This window comes from Capricornis sumatraensis, chromosome 8, assembly GCF_032405125.1.
Source record: "Capricornis sumatraensis isolate serow.1 chromosome 8, serow.2, whole genome shotgun sequence".
Taxonomy (NCBI): domain Eukaryota; kingdom Metazoa; phylum Chordata; class Mammalia; order Artiodactyla; family Bovidae; genus Capricornis; species Capricornis sumatraensis.
Genome location: NC_091076.1, coordinates 28023834 through 28038807, shown reverse-complemented (window position 1 = coordinate 28038807; position 14974 = coordinate 28023834).

Sequence of the window (14974 nt, the reverse complement as noted above, 5' to 3'; positions counted from 1 at the left end):
ATATAAAAATCAGTGAGCTCAGTATCAACAGTTGGTCCAGAAAAAGTACTGACTTAACATTTTAAATATATTAAATGAAGATCACCAAAGGACTTGATTACAAAATGATACAATTAACATTCCATAGACTAAAAATTTAGAATTAATAACTTTATTATATATTTCCATCATGTGCCAAACATGTTCACTTTTCATTATAAAATAGTAACACTAAACCTACTAAAAACGTATTTTTAAAATCATTCCTATTTCTTTGCTACTTTGTAACCATTTGGTGTATTCACTTCTAGTTTTGTCTAAGCACTGAATTTTTTAATATAGTAAGTGGCTACATTTAATGCACACATTTTTCTTGCCTTTTTAATAATATTGCCATGATATTAAAATTAGTTTTCACATTATTATAAACTTACCATAAGCATAACTTGTCTGTGTCTTTCTAATTCATTAAATTTAATCTAATTTATTTGTAAAAAGATATGTTAGAGCCTCTTCTCTATAAACAGAGTTGAAAACTTTTATTACTGGTGCTACACAGAAGTTGGCAATAACATCTTTCTTTCGTTACACATAACTTGAACATCGTAAGTCCTAACTTTTGAATTATTATGCCAGGTGTTTTAAATCTGCATATTTTTAAAAATCCAAGATAAGAGATAAGAGAGAGAGAGAAAGAGAGCAATTTCCAGGTGGAAATGAAAAAAAGATATATTTACATGAGGATCAAAAATATGAAGCATCTATGGGCAGATTTAACATATATGTATAATGAAAGTCAAAGTGAAGTCGCTCAGTCATGTCCGACTCTTTGCGACCCCATGGACTGTAGCCTACCAGGCTCCTCCATCCATGGGGTTTTCCAGGCAATAGTACTGGAGTGGGTTGCCATTTCCTTCTCCAGGGGATTTTCCCGACCCAGGAATTGAACCCAGGTCTCCTGGATTGCAGAGACACTTTACCCTCTGAGCCATCAGGGAAGTCCAATATGTATAATACTTGCACATTAAAAATGAAAATATTGCTGATATATACTAAAACATATCAAAACAGAGATATATTTTATGTTGATGTACTGAAAATGATCAATATCGTTAAGATGTAAATTCTCCTGAAATTAATCTACAGATTCTAAGCAATAACAATCAAAACACCAATAATAATTTTTTTAGACTTGTCAAGCTGATTGTAAAATTTATATGAAAAATGTAGATTCTAGAGTAGCCAAACAATTTTGATAATGAAGAATACATTGGAAATAATCTGATTTTCATACTTTTACTATAAAGTGAAAACAAAGTAGAAGTAGAACCTTTGCCAACAAAGGTTCTTCTAGTCAAGGCTGTGGTTTTTCCAGTAGTCATGTATGTATGTGAGAGCTGGACTATCAAGAAAGCTGAGCACCGAAGAATTGATGCTTTTGAACTATGGTGTTGGAGAAGACTCTTGACAGTCCCTTGGACTGCAAGGAGATCCAACCAGTCCATCCTAAAGGAGATCAGTCCTGGTATTCATTGGAAGGGCTAACGTGGAAGCTGAAGCTCCAATACTTTGGCCACCTGAAGCAAACAGCTGACTACTGGAAAAGACCCTCATGCTGGGAAAGATTGAGGGCAGGAGGAGAAGGGGACAACAGAGGATGAGATGGTTGGATGGTATCACCAACTCAATGGACATGAGTTTGAGTAAACTCTGGGAGTTGGTAACGGACAGGGGTCCTGGCATGCTGCAGTTCATGGTGTTGCAAAGACTCAGACACAACTGAGCAACTGAACTGAACTGAACTGAAGTGAGAGTAATCAAGACAGTGTAATATTGTCGGAAGAATAGACATATGATGGGGCAAAGCAGAGTTTAGAAATAAACTCACACCTACATGGTCAGGTTCCACAAAGATTCTATGAGGAAATGATAACACGTGCTACATATGCATAGTAAAAAGCAAATAAATTTAATTCTCACCACAAATCATCTACAAAAGTTAACTCAAAATGAATCTCAAACCAAAGGTAAGAGTTAAAAGTATAAAACTGTAGAAAATCTGAGAAAATCTCCTCTACTTTGGTACAGACAAATATTTCTTAGAGCACAAAAAGCATGGTTCATTAAAAAAAAAGAATGAGAATCTGAACTTTGAAAATTTGTTTTTTTAAAAAACAGTGTTAAGTTAAAAAAAGAAAGGAAAGTCACAGATTGGGAGAAGATGTTTGGAATACACAAAACTGACAAAGGTCTTGCTTTCAAACTTTTTAAAAGTCAGTAAAAGATAATCCAGTTTCTAAAATACAGAAAAGATTTGAACATATAATTAACAGAAGATGTATGAATGGTCAATAAGCCCATGAAAAAATGTGTAACATTATCATTCATCAGGGAAATGAGAACTGAAACCATGAGGTATCATTCACTCAACCACTAAAATTAAAAAGCTGATAATATCAAGTGCTGGGAAGCACGCAGAGCAACCAGAACTCTCATGCATTACTGGTGGGAATGAAAAATACACAGCCCCTTTTAAAAACATTTTTGCAATTTCATATAAAGTTACACATACTCTTTCCATATGACCCAGACAATTTCTCCTAGAAAATTAATACAAAGAAATGAAAATATATGTCTATACAAACACCTCTTACATGAATATTCCTAAGAGTTTTATTTATAAAGCTGAAAACAATTCAAATATCCATCAAACTGGTGAATGGATAAACAAATTCTAGTATATCCATACAATGGAATACTACTTAGCAATAAAACAAAAGAAACCAAAAAATTATGGAGATATTCAACAAGATTCAATTTATCAGTATCACATGAAATTCCAGGTGAGTTTCAGCAACATTGTGCTGAACAAAAAGTCCAGGAGCCAGAAATAAAATATAGTATATACAGTATGATTCTGCTGCATATCACTTTAGAAAAAAAAATTTTTTTTTAAATCAGAGCTTGCCGAGGGCAGGGGTAAAACAGAAAAAAGGAAGCTTTTTTCCTGAGGTAATGGAAATTTATACCTTGACTGCTGTGATTTGTTAAAATTTGTCAAACTGTACACCTAAAATGCATTTCATTGTATGTAATATATAAACAATAGTGATGATAATTTTTAACTTGAACAGCTAGAAGAATACATTGTGCGTAGTTGAGATATGAAAGATTTCAATTGAGCAGCTTCTTGTCTGGGGAAAAAATTACATTTTAGACACATAAATATTGGAATGTCTTTTGACAGTGTTCTTGCCTGGAAAATCTCATGGACTGAGGAGTCTGGTAGGCTACAGTCCATGGGGTCGCAAAGAGTCGGACACGACTAAGCGACTTCACTTCACTTTAGACATTCAAATGCATATGGTGGGGAAAGACTTGGATATTTAAGGCTGAATGTCAGGAGAGATGTCTATACTAGAAACTTCAAATTGAGTGTGGCAACATATCAATGGTAATTAAAACCATGAAACTGAATAAGATCTCCAGGAGACGGAATTAAATGTCTTGAGTCCTAGAGCGATCCTATCTAAGTAGATACATGGACCAATTATAAATACTAAACTATATTCATGCTAATTGCTTCTGGTTCGTTTAATCAAATAGACATTCTGGATGGTTTGCATCTATGCCATACATGTCATAAAATATTTGAATAATTGTCCCTGAGGTGAGTAAAATCGACACCCCCTTAAAACCATTAACAGCATGTTGGTTCTTATTAAGGCATGCCTATAGTGTGCTTTCTAATACCCATTCCTCCTCCTTTAAACCCTAATAGCTTTTCAAATTATTCCCCTTAAACACAAACGGCATTCACTCTAAGACAGGTTCTTTTAGGTATAATCTTCATTTTTCTGTATCTCATTTAATGGTTTTAGCATCCTTCTAACCTAGCTATTCAGCAAGCCATTTAGGTACTGATGACTTCCTGGTGAGGAAGCTGAGAGGGCTTCCCTGGTGGCTTAGACAGTAAAGAATCTGCTTACAATGCAGGAAACCTGGGTTCAATCTCTGGGTCGGGAAGATCCCCTGGAGAAGGGACTGCCCATTCCAGTATTCTTGCCTGAAGAATTCTATGAATAGAGGCTACAGTTCATGGGGTTGCTCAGTTGGACACAACTGAGCGAGTAACACTTTTAAGAACACTTAGATACTCAATCAAATCCACTGTTGATTGCGTTGTGCTGTGCTTAGAGGCTCATCATGTCTGACTCTTTGTGACCCCATGGACTGTAACCCACCAGGCTCCTCTGTCCATGGGGACTCTCCAGGCAAGAATACTGGAGCGGGTTGCCATGCCCTCTTCCAGCAGGCCTCCTACTTTAACCTTAAAATAAAAGGTTAAATTGTGTGAATTCTTCCGAAGTTGTAGAATCATTCGTTGGTAAGTTACCGCATAATAATGGTTGGATTACATTTTTTCCCCCAAAGGGGAAATACATCCAGTGATGTGCAGCTAATATCTCCGTTTTGTCTCAGCAGATCCCTTTTCTATCCTTCGCTACCCTGCTTGTTTTTCCCTTGGGAGGGTGACTGGATATAGATATCAAAGAGTTCCTCTCATCTCTGGCTTCCTACAGATGACTGGAAGGGAGGGAGGAGAGTATAAATTTCTTCCTTTCTGAGGCTGGATTCAGGAGAGCTCTAACCCTCCCTCCACTGAAGTTCACTGACTGTCTCCTGGGTTCTAACAATTGTCCCCTCTCAATTTCCCTCAGGGGCAAGGGGGTGATAATAAATATGTAAACAGTTTCCCCAAAATAATCAAGGAAAAAAAAAAAAAAGAAAACCTAACAGCTTGACAGGAAAACAGACAAGGTATATAAACAGAATGATCTAGCAAAATAAATGAAAATGACCATGAATGCAGAAAAAAGATAAATGTCTCACACATATTGAGAGGTATGAAAGTTTAAATTATCCTAGGATACAGCAGTAAATGAAAAAGCTCCACTATCTGTAGCTCTTTAACAGACAGGCAAACATCTAAACACACTAAACACTGTTAGTAAGGCTCTGGAGAAAGAGAACACTTGTATATTTCTTAGAAATGCAAAACAGAGGGAAATTTGGTAGTATATGGTAAAATTACATATGCCTTTATTTTTGATGATTAAATAGTATTTAGAAAGATACACTTGGCCAAAATATAAGCCTGATTCCCAAGGGTTAAAGACTGAAAAAAAGAAAAGATTTCCAAGATTAAAAACAACCAAAAGGTCCATCAGTAAAAGACTGGATGAATACATTATCCTAAACCCACACAATTGAATACTATGTCACATACTAGCAAATGAAAGTAAAATCGATATGCAATACAGAGGGAACTCCAGGATGTTTTTAAGTGAAAACCAAGGAACAGATCAATACATAGAGTATGCTATCTTTAGTGTAAGAAGAAGGAGAAATGTAAATACACATACATATTTAGACATGGACACAAAGAAAAGTAAAGGGTGCACTGGAAGGACAAATTAAAAACGGAATGCTTACTACAGAAGCCTTAAAAGGAAAAAAGAAAGAAGAAATTTTCTTTGAAATGCTTTGATTCATAGTTTCAAATGGAGATGGATTTGCATTCAAATAATGAAGTCAAAGTTTCAGTGCCTCTTACATCAGTGCCTTCAAGCATTTAGGAAGAATTCTAGCAATGTGTTCGTTCTCACAGTCTAACATTTTCGTAAAGATTTTAAAGTAAATTATTGTCCTATTATTCTTCTTAAAAAGTGACACCAAAATAGCATAAGCTTTCAGTTCAGTTCAGTTCAGTCGCTCAGTCGTGTCCGACTCTTTGTGACCCCATGAATCACAGCACGCCAGGCCTCCCTGTTCATCACCATCTCCCTGAGTTCACTCAGACTCACATCCATTGAGTCAGTGATGCCATCCAGCCATCTCATCCTTGGTCGTCCCCTTCTCCTTCTGCCCCCAATCCCTCCCAGCTTCAGAGTCTTTTTCAATGAGTCAACTCTTCTCATGAGGTGGCTAAAGTACTGGAGTTTCAGCTTTAGCATCATTCCTTCGAAAGAAATCCCAGGGTTGATCTCCTTCAGAATGGACTGGTTGGATCTCCTTGCAGGCCAAGGGACTCTCAAGAGTCTTCTCCAAAACCACAGTTCAAAAGCATCAATTCTTCGGTGCTCAGCCTTCTTCACAGTCCAACTCTCACATCCATACATGACCACAGGAAAAACAATAACATTGACTAGATGGACCTTAGTCGGCAAAGTAATGTCTCTGCTTTTGAATATACTATCTAGGCTGGTCATAACTTTTCTTCCAAGGAGTAAGTGTCTTTTAATTTCATGGTTGAAGTCACCATCTACAGTGATTTTGGAGCCCAAGAAAATAAAGTCTGACACTGTTTCCACTGTTTCCCCATCTATGTCCCATGAAGTGATGGGACCAGATGCCATGATCTTCGTTTTCTAAATGTTGAGCTTTAAGCCAACTTTATCTCTCTCCTCTTTCACTTTCATCAAGAGGCTTTTTAGTTCCTCTTCACTTTCTGCCATAAGGGTGGTGTCATCTGCATATCTGAGGTTATTGATATTTCTCCCGGAAATCTTGATTCCAGCTTGTGTTTCTTCCAGCCCAGCATTTCTCATGATGTACTCTGCATAGAAGTTAAATAAGCAGGGTGACAATATTCAGCCTTGATGTACTCCTTTTCCTATTTGGAACCAGTCTGTTTTTCCATGTCCAGTTCTAACTGTTGCTTCCTGAACTGCATACAGATTTCTCAAGAGGCAGGTCAGGTGGTCTGGTATTCCCATCTCTTTCAGAATTTTCCAGTTTATTGTGATCCACACAGTCAAAGGCTTTGGCATAGTCAATAAAGCAGAAATAGATGTTTTTCTGGAACTCTCTTGCTTTTCCATGATCCAGCAGATGTTGGCAATTTGATCTCTGGTTCCTCTGCCTTTTCTAAAACCAGCTTGAACATCAGGGAGTTCACAGTTCACGTATTGCTGAAGCCTGGCTTGGAGAATTTTGAGCTTTACTCTACTAGCATGTGAGATGAGTGCAATTGTGCAGTAGTTTGAGCATTCTTTTGCATTTCCTTTCTTTGGAATTGGAATGAAAAGTGACCTTTTCCAGTCCTGTGGCCACTGCTGAGCTTTCCAAACTTGCTGGCATATTGAGTGCAGCACTTTCACAGCATCATCTTTCAGGATTTGAAACAGCTCAACTGGAATTCCATCACCTCCACTAGCTTTGTTCGTAGTGATGCTTTCTAAGGCCCACTTGACTTCACATTCCAAGATGTCTGGCTCTAGATTAGTGATCACATCATCATGATTATCTGGGTCATGAAGATCTTTTTTGTACAGTTCTTCTGTGTATTCTTGCCACATCTTCTTAATATCTTCTGTTTCTGTTAGGTCCATACCATCTCTGTCCTTTATCGAGCCCATCTTTGCATGAAATGTTCCCTTGGTATCTCTAATTTTCTTGAAGAGATCTCTAGTCTTTCCCATTCTGTTGTTTTCCTCTATTTCTTTGCATCGATCGCTGAAGAAGGCTTTCTTATCTCTTCTTGCTATTCTTTGGAACTCTGCATTCAGATGCTTATATCTTTCCTCTTCTCCTTTGCTTTTCGCCTCTTTTCTTTTCACAGCTATTTATAAGGCCTCCCCAGACAGCCATTTTGCTTTTTTGCATTTCTTTTCCATGGGGATGGACTTGACCCCTGTCTCCTGTACAATGTCACGAACCTCATTCCATAGTTTATCAGGCACTCTATCTATCATATCTAGGCCCTTAAATCTATTTCCCACTTCCACTGTATAATCACTAAGCGCAGGCGGCTATGAGAGCTGGTGCACTAAACGCGGCCGAGAAGAGCTACCCCACGTCTGTGGTCAGGGGCAGCAGCCTAGAGTGCCAGGCTGCGATGGCGCAGGAACAGCCGAGAGGAGCTACCCCGGGTCTGAGGTCAGTGGCGGCCAGGAAGAGCTACCTCGCGTCTGAGTTCAGGGGCGGCAGCCAGGTGGAGACACCCCGCGTCCAAGGTCAGGGGCGGCGGCCAAGAGGAGCTACCCCGTGTCCAAGGTCAGTGGCGGCCAGGAGGAGACACCCTGTGTCCAAGGTCAGGGTGGCAGCTGAGAGGAGCTACCCCGCATAGGAGGTCAGGGGCGGCCGGGAGGAGCTTCCCTGCGTACAAGGTCAGGCCGGGAGGAGACACCCTGTGTCCGAGGGCAGGGGCAGCCAAGAGAAGCCACCTGGCACCGGAGGGCAGGGGCCGTGACCCTGAGGAGCCACCCGGAGCCCGAGGCCATGGGCGGCAGCTGGGAGGAGACACCCACGCCCGAGGGCAGGGGTGGTGGCCTGCAGGAGCATCCTGAGGAGTGGTGGCTGCGCAGCCACAGGAGGGCCTAGAGGAGCTATCCCACATTGAAGGTCAGGAATGGTGGCGGTAAGGAGATACCCCTCGTCCAAGGTAAGGAGCAGCAGCTGTGCCTTGCTGGCGCAGCCGTGAAGAGATACCCAACGCCCAAGTTAAGAGAAACCCAAGTAAGATGGTAGGTGTTGCAAGAGGGCATCAGAGGGCAGACACACTGAAACCATACTCACAGAAAACTAGTCAATCTAATCACACTAGGACCACAGCCTTGTCTAACTCAATGAAACCAAGCCATGCCTGTGGGGCAACCCAAGACGGTCGGGTCATGGTGGAGAGGTCTGACAGAATGTGGTCCACTGGAGAAGGGAATAGCAAGCCACTTCAGTATTCTTGCCTTGAGAACCCCATGAACAGTATGAAAAGGCAAAATGATAGGATACCAAAAGAGGAACTCCCCAGGTCATTAGGTGCCCAATATGCTACTGGAGATCAGTGGAGAAATAACTCCAGAAAGAATGAAGGGATGGAGCCAAAGCAAAAACAATACCCAGATGTGGATGTGACTGGTGATAGAAGCAAGATCCGATGCTGTAAAGAGCAGTATTGCATAGGAACCTGGAATGTCAGGTCCATGAATCGAGGCAAATTGGAAGTGGTCAAACAAGAGATGGCAAGGGTGAACATTGACATTCTAGGAATCAGCGAACTAAAATGGACTGGAATGGGTGAATTTAACTCAGATGACCATTATATCTACTACTGCGGGCAGGAATCCCTCAGAAGAAACGGAGTAGCCATCATGGTCAACAAAAGAGTCCGAGATGCAGTGCTTGGATGCATAAGCTTTAGGCTCCACTTAACATTATTTGATCTATGGTTTTCAACTTGGCAATCAGGTAAGCATTTAACATGGTCAAAAAATAAACATAAATTAAAATAAATTAAAAAAAAAAATCTCCAGTATTTTACTGTGATCAACCACACAACCTTCATTCTGGAACATAAAGATCAGTATGCTGGTGAAAAGGAAAACATTTGTATCAAAATTGTCAGTAAGAAAATAACTCTGTTTCCCCATCTTCCCAAATGGTATCTTTTAGTTACTGGGCAACTAATATAAAATTTTGAATGCCTTTATTTACCTCTTAATTGACATTCAAATTTGCTAAATAAATTGTACTTCTTCATGATTATTCTTATGTGTGTACCTACAGGTAAGACGAGAGGCGTATGGAGAAAGAATACTAAATTAGACCTCAGAAACCTGAGTTCTAATCTAGTCCAGGATATGCCCCCTTAATTTTGGTCAAATTATTAAACGTCTCACACTCTTCATTTTCTCATCTCTAAAACTGAGAAAGTAAAATGCAGGCAAAGTGCTATGCTTTATGCACCATTCTAACTAATGCGCCTGATGACACCTTTTTCCCCACAAGCAATGGATTGTTTGCAAATAAAGTATCAAATATCATGTATAAGAACTTGAAAAATAATTGTGAACTAAGTAAGAGTCATAACTGCTGATTATACAAAGATAACCCATCATGTCTATGCAAGAAAGTGTGCTACTGATGGCTGCTTACCCGTGGTTCTTGACAGATGAGAAAACTGGACTCGCTGCTTCTCAGGTCCTAATAGCACCATGGAGAAGACACAGCACTGTTAATAATAAGGCAATGGAGAGCATACAACTGTCAACAACAAAAACTCTAGATTCTCTATGCAAAATCTAAACCTACAATTCAGGGGAGCTATGAAACACATCAAATTGGATGCAAAATTCTGTACGTACATGGGGTTTCCCAGGCGGCGCTAATGGTAAAGAACCCACCTGACAACGCAGGATACATAACAGATGTGGGTTTGATCCCTGGGTTGGGAAGCTCCCCTGGAGGAGGGCATGGCTACCCACTCCAGTATTCTTGCCTAGAGAATCCCAGGGACAGGGGAGCCTGGTGGGCTGCCGTCTGTGGGATTGCACAGAATCGGACACAACTGAAGTGACTTAGCAGCAGCAGCAGCAGCAGCAGAGCAACTAAGCACAGCACGGATACGACTTTTCTTCTTTTAATTCTGATTTTATTTAGGTTCTCTTGTTTTCTTAGTTGAAACTGAAAGCTTGTAAATTGTATTTATCTTTTCAAATATCAGGTCTTAATTCCATTGATCTTTTCTATTATCTTTTTAGTCTCTATGTCATTTATTTCTGTTCTGATCTTTACCTACTTTTATGAAGAGTTTTTATCATAAATGGATGTTGAATTTTGTCAAATGGTTTTTGGTATCATATTCTTTTTATCTTTGATGTGATCATATGATTTTTGTCTTTCATTTTGTCACTGTGATGTATTATGCTGACTGATTAGCATGTATTGAACCATCCTTACATCCCTGGAATAAATTTTCACTTGACCATGGCATATGATCCTTTTAATGCATTTTTGAATTCTTCTTGCTAATATTTTGTTAAGGATATTTGTATCTGTTCAAGAGGTATATTAGCCTGTAATTTTCTTTTTTTGTGGTGTCCTTGTCTGGTTTTTGTATCAGCATAGTTCTGGCCTCATAAAATGAATTTGGAAGTGTTTCCTTTTCCTCAATATTTTGGAAGAGCTTGAGAATGATAGATACTAAATTTTCTTTGAATGTTTGGTAGAGTTCTCCAGTGAAGCCATCTGGTCCTGGAATTTTGTTTGTTGAGAAGTTTTTGATTAATTACTAAGTTATATATCACCATAAGAAAGGCTATAAATGACACACCCACAGCAAACATCATGCTCAAAAGAAAAGCTTTCACCTTTTTCTATAAGATCAGGAACAATAATAAGATGCTCATTCTTGATACTTTGATCAATTAAGCAAGAAGAGTAAATAAAAGGCCTACTACATTTAAAAGGAAAAGTAAAACTGTCACTATTTATATTAACTCATGCTGATGGCCTGAGTTAATATAACCAAAAACCTAAAGACTGTCTCCCAAAAACTGTTAGAATTCATTATTAAATTTAGTAAACCTGTAGGGTATAAAAATACACAAAAATCAGTTGCACTTCCATACACACTAGTAAAGAGTTATCATAAAGAGAAATTAAGAAAACAATCCCATTTACAATTGCATCAAAAAGAATAAAATACTTAAGAATAAATTTAACCAAGTAAGTGAAAGATCCAGAACACATTGCTGAAAGACACTGAAGATACACGTAAGTAGAAAGCTGTCTGTGCTCATGGATTGGAAGCTTACTATTGTTAAAGTGTCTATATCACACAAAGCAATCTAAGATTAATTCAATCAACTATAATTCCAATGGTATTTTTCACAGAACTGAATAAACAATCCTAAAATTTGCCTAAACTCACAAAAGACCCTGAATAACCCAACCAATCTTAAGAAAGAAGAACAAATTTAGAGGCATCATACCTTCTGATTTCCAACTATATTATAAATATATAGTAATCAAAACATAATAGTATTGATATAAACACTGAAACATAGATGAACAGAACAGAGAGCCCCAAAATAAACCTATTATATATGTTCAATTAATTTATAACAAAGGAGCCAATAAAATACAATGGGGAAAGGATAGTGTCTTCTTCCCTAAGGAGTGTTAGGGACACTGGTTAGTCACATGCAAAATAATGCAACTAGACCACTATCTCACACCATACAGAAAAAAATTAAAAATGCATTAAAGAATTGAGTGTAAGATCTTAAATCATAAAACCCAGGAAAAAAATATAGGTGGTAAGCTCCTTGACATCAGTCTCAGAGATAATTTTTTGCCTCTGACTCTAAAACCAAATGCAGTAAAAACAAAAATAAACCGGTGGGATTACATCAAACTAAAAAGTTTCTGCATAGCAAAGGAAATCATTAACAAAGTGAGAAGGCAACCTACCAAATGGGAGAATATTTGCAAATCATACACCTGATAAGAGGTCAACACCAAAATATATATACATATATATAAAAACCCATACAACTCAATAGCAAAAAAGCCAAACAATCCAATTGAAAAAATGGGCAGAGGATCTGAATAAACATTTTCCCAAAGAAATACAGATGCCCAACAGGCACATGAAAAGATGTTCAACATCACTAATCATCAGAGAAATGCAAATCAAAATCACTGTGAGATATCACCTTACTCTTGTAAGAATGGCTACTATCAAAAACATAAGGAATAACAGTGTTGGCAAGAATATGGAGAAAAGAGAACCCCTATGCACTGCTGATGGGAATATAAATTGGTACAGATACTATGGGAAACAGTATGGAGATTCTTCAAAAAATTAAAAACAGAACTACCACAGGGTCTGGAAATCCCACTTTTGGTTATTTATCCAACGAATAAGAAAATACTAATTTGAAAAGATACATGAACCCCAAAGGTCACTGCAACATTATTTACAATAGCCAACATATGCAAACTACCTGAAGTACCTATGAATGGAAAAGTTAATAAATAATATGGACACACACACAATGGAATATTTCTTAGCCATAAGAAAAAGAATAAAATTTTGCCAATTGCTACATCAATGGAACTTGAGGGTACTATGCTAAGTGAAATAAATCAGACAGAGAAAGACAAATACTGTATGATTTCACTTATACGAGGAGGAGTCTAGAAAATAAAACAAACAAACAAAATAGAACACAACTTACAGACATATAGAACAGACGGGTGGTTGCCAGAAAAGAGGTGGTTGGAGACAGGCGAAAGGTTGAAAGGTGTCAGGAGGTATAAACAGTCAGTTACAAGTAAGTCATGGGGATGTAATACATGATACAGTGACTGCAGTCAATGGTACTCTATTGCACATTTGCTAAAAGAGAATAAATCTTAATGCTGTCATCACAAGAAAAAATATCTGTGACTCTGTATGATGATGGATGGTAATTAGACTTATTGTGATGACATTTGGCAGCATGAACAAATATGAATCATTATGCTGCACACCAGAAATTAATATCAGATTATATGTCAATTACACCTCAGTAAAAAGGCACTAATCAGACACTGCTAACTCTGACAAAAAAAGCCATCAAATATTATTCCTTGCATTATCAAGCAGCGGGTTAAGCTAAATACTATTATCTTGCATATCAAGTCTCAGCATATCTGAGTTTACATCACAGAAAGCCTCAAAACAAATCCAAACTTATGTTTTCTCTCCTATAACACCCAGAAAGAGTCAGTATTAAGGTTACGTGAAACATGGAATTTGCTCTACTTAAAAAGTAATAGGTTGGAGGACAAAACATGAAGAATGTAGCATGAATAAATAACCGAAGTGCAAAGACCCAAGTATTTGTATGAAGCACATATCTAACCTTGCCTCAATTTTTGTTCTGACTTATAAGGAGCTAACACATATATTTAACTTACCTCATTTGCTTTGGAATAACGGTCTTCTCTACTGAATTGTCTGTCTAAATTAAACAACAAAAAAGGTCATGTTAAAATGGCCAACTGATCACAATATGTTAAAACTCTGAATAGGGAGAATTCAAAATTTAAAAGATCATATTATCTGTGAACAGAAACAATTTTAATTCTTCCTTTCCAATTTAGATGTCTTTTATTCCTTTTCCTGCCTAACTGGTCTGGCTAGAACTTCTAGTACTATGCTGAATAGAAGTGACAGAAGTGAATATCCTCGGCTGAGCAATAAAGTTAACTCATAAACAAAAGCTCCTTGAAGTTCCTAATAAGTATTAAAAGTATAAACGGGGTCTGAGACTAAAAAAAAAAAAAGTTGACAACTGCTATCTTAGCTGTAAATTCAGTAGAAATGCATGCACTATGGGAATGGTACAAGAATGTTCATAACAGTATTATTGGTAATAACCAGAAAACCAAGGTTTCCCAGGTGGCTCAGTGGTTAAAACAAACAAACAAACAAAAAAACCCGCCTGCCAATGTAGGAGACAGAGGAGATGTGTGTTCGATTTTGGGGGCTGGAAAGATACCCTGGAGAAGGAAAAGGCAACCCACTCCAGTATTCTTGCCTGGATAAAATCCCATGGACAGAGGAGCCTAGTGGGCTACACTCCATGGGGTTGCAAAGAGTTGGGCATGACTGAGCATATAACACTCAGAAAACTAGCATCACCCCAAATATCCAGAAACAATAAAGTGGATCAATACAATGTAGTATAATCACACCATGTATGGTATTTAGCAATAAAATTGAATTAGTTTTAATTAGATGCAAAAACATAAATCTCCCAGAAACAGTTCAGCAAAAAGGCAGAAATACTTAGCATTATTTCAATTACATAAAGTTTAACTATGCAGAACCAAAGTATGTTACTTACGGATGAATACTTAAGGGTAGGTAAATGTTGGGATACAATTAATACAATTACTCGCCAAAAAAACACTCCAGTTGCCTGAGCTCAGATTGCTGTCCTGTATTACAAACCACACACCAAATATTTACGCCCTCTCTGCACTGACCTGTGACAACCTGGGCTCGGGAAATTGACATATGCTGCTACTCTGACTACTGCTAATGCTGTGAATAGTTAACTGTTCTTTGTCTCCCATCCAGGTGTCTCATAATCTTCTACCAGTAACCATGAAATTGTAATAGCCTACTTTGTCAACTTTCAAATGCAGTCAAGTCTCAGAC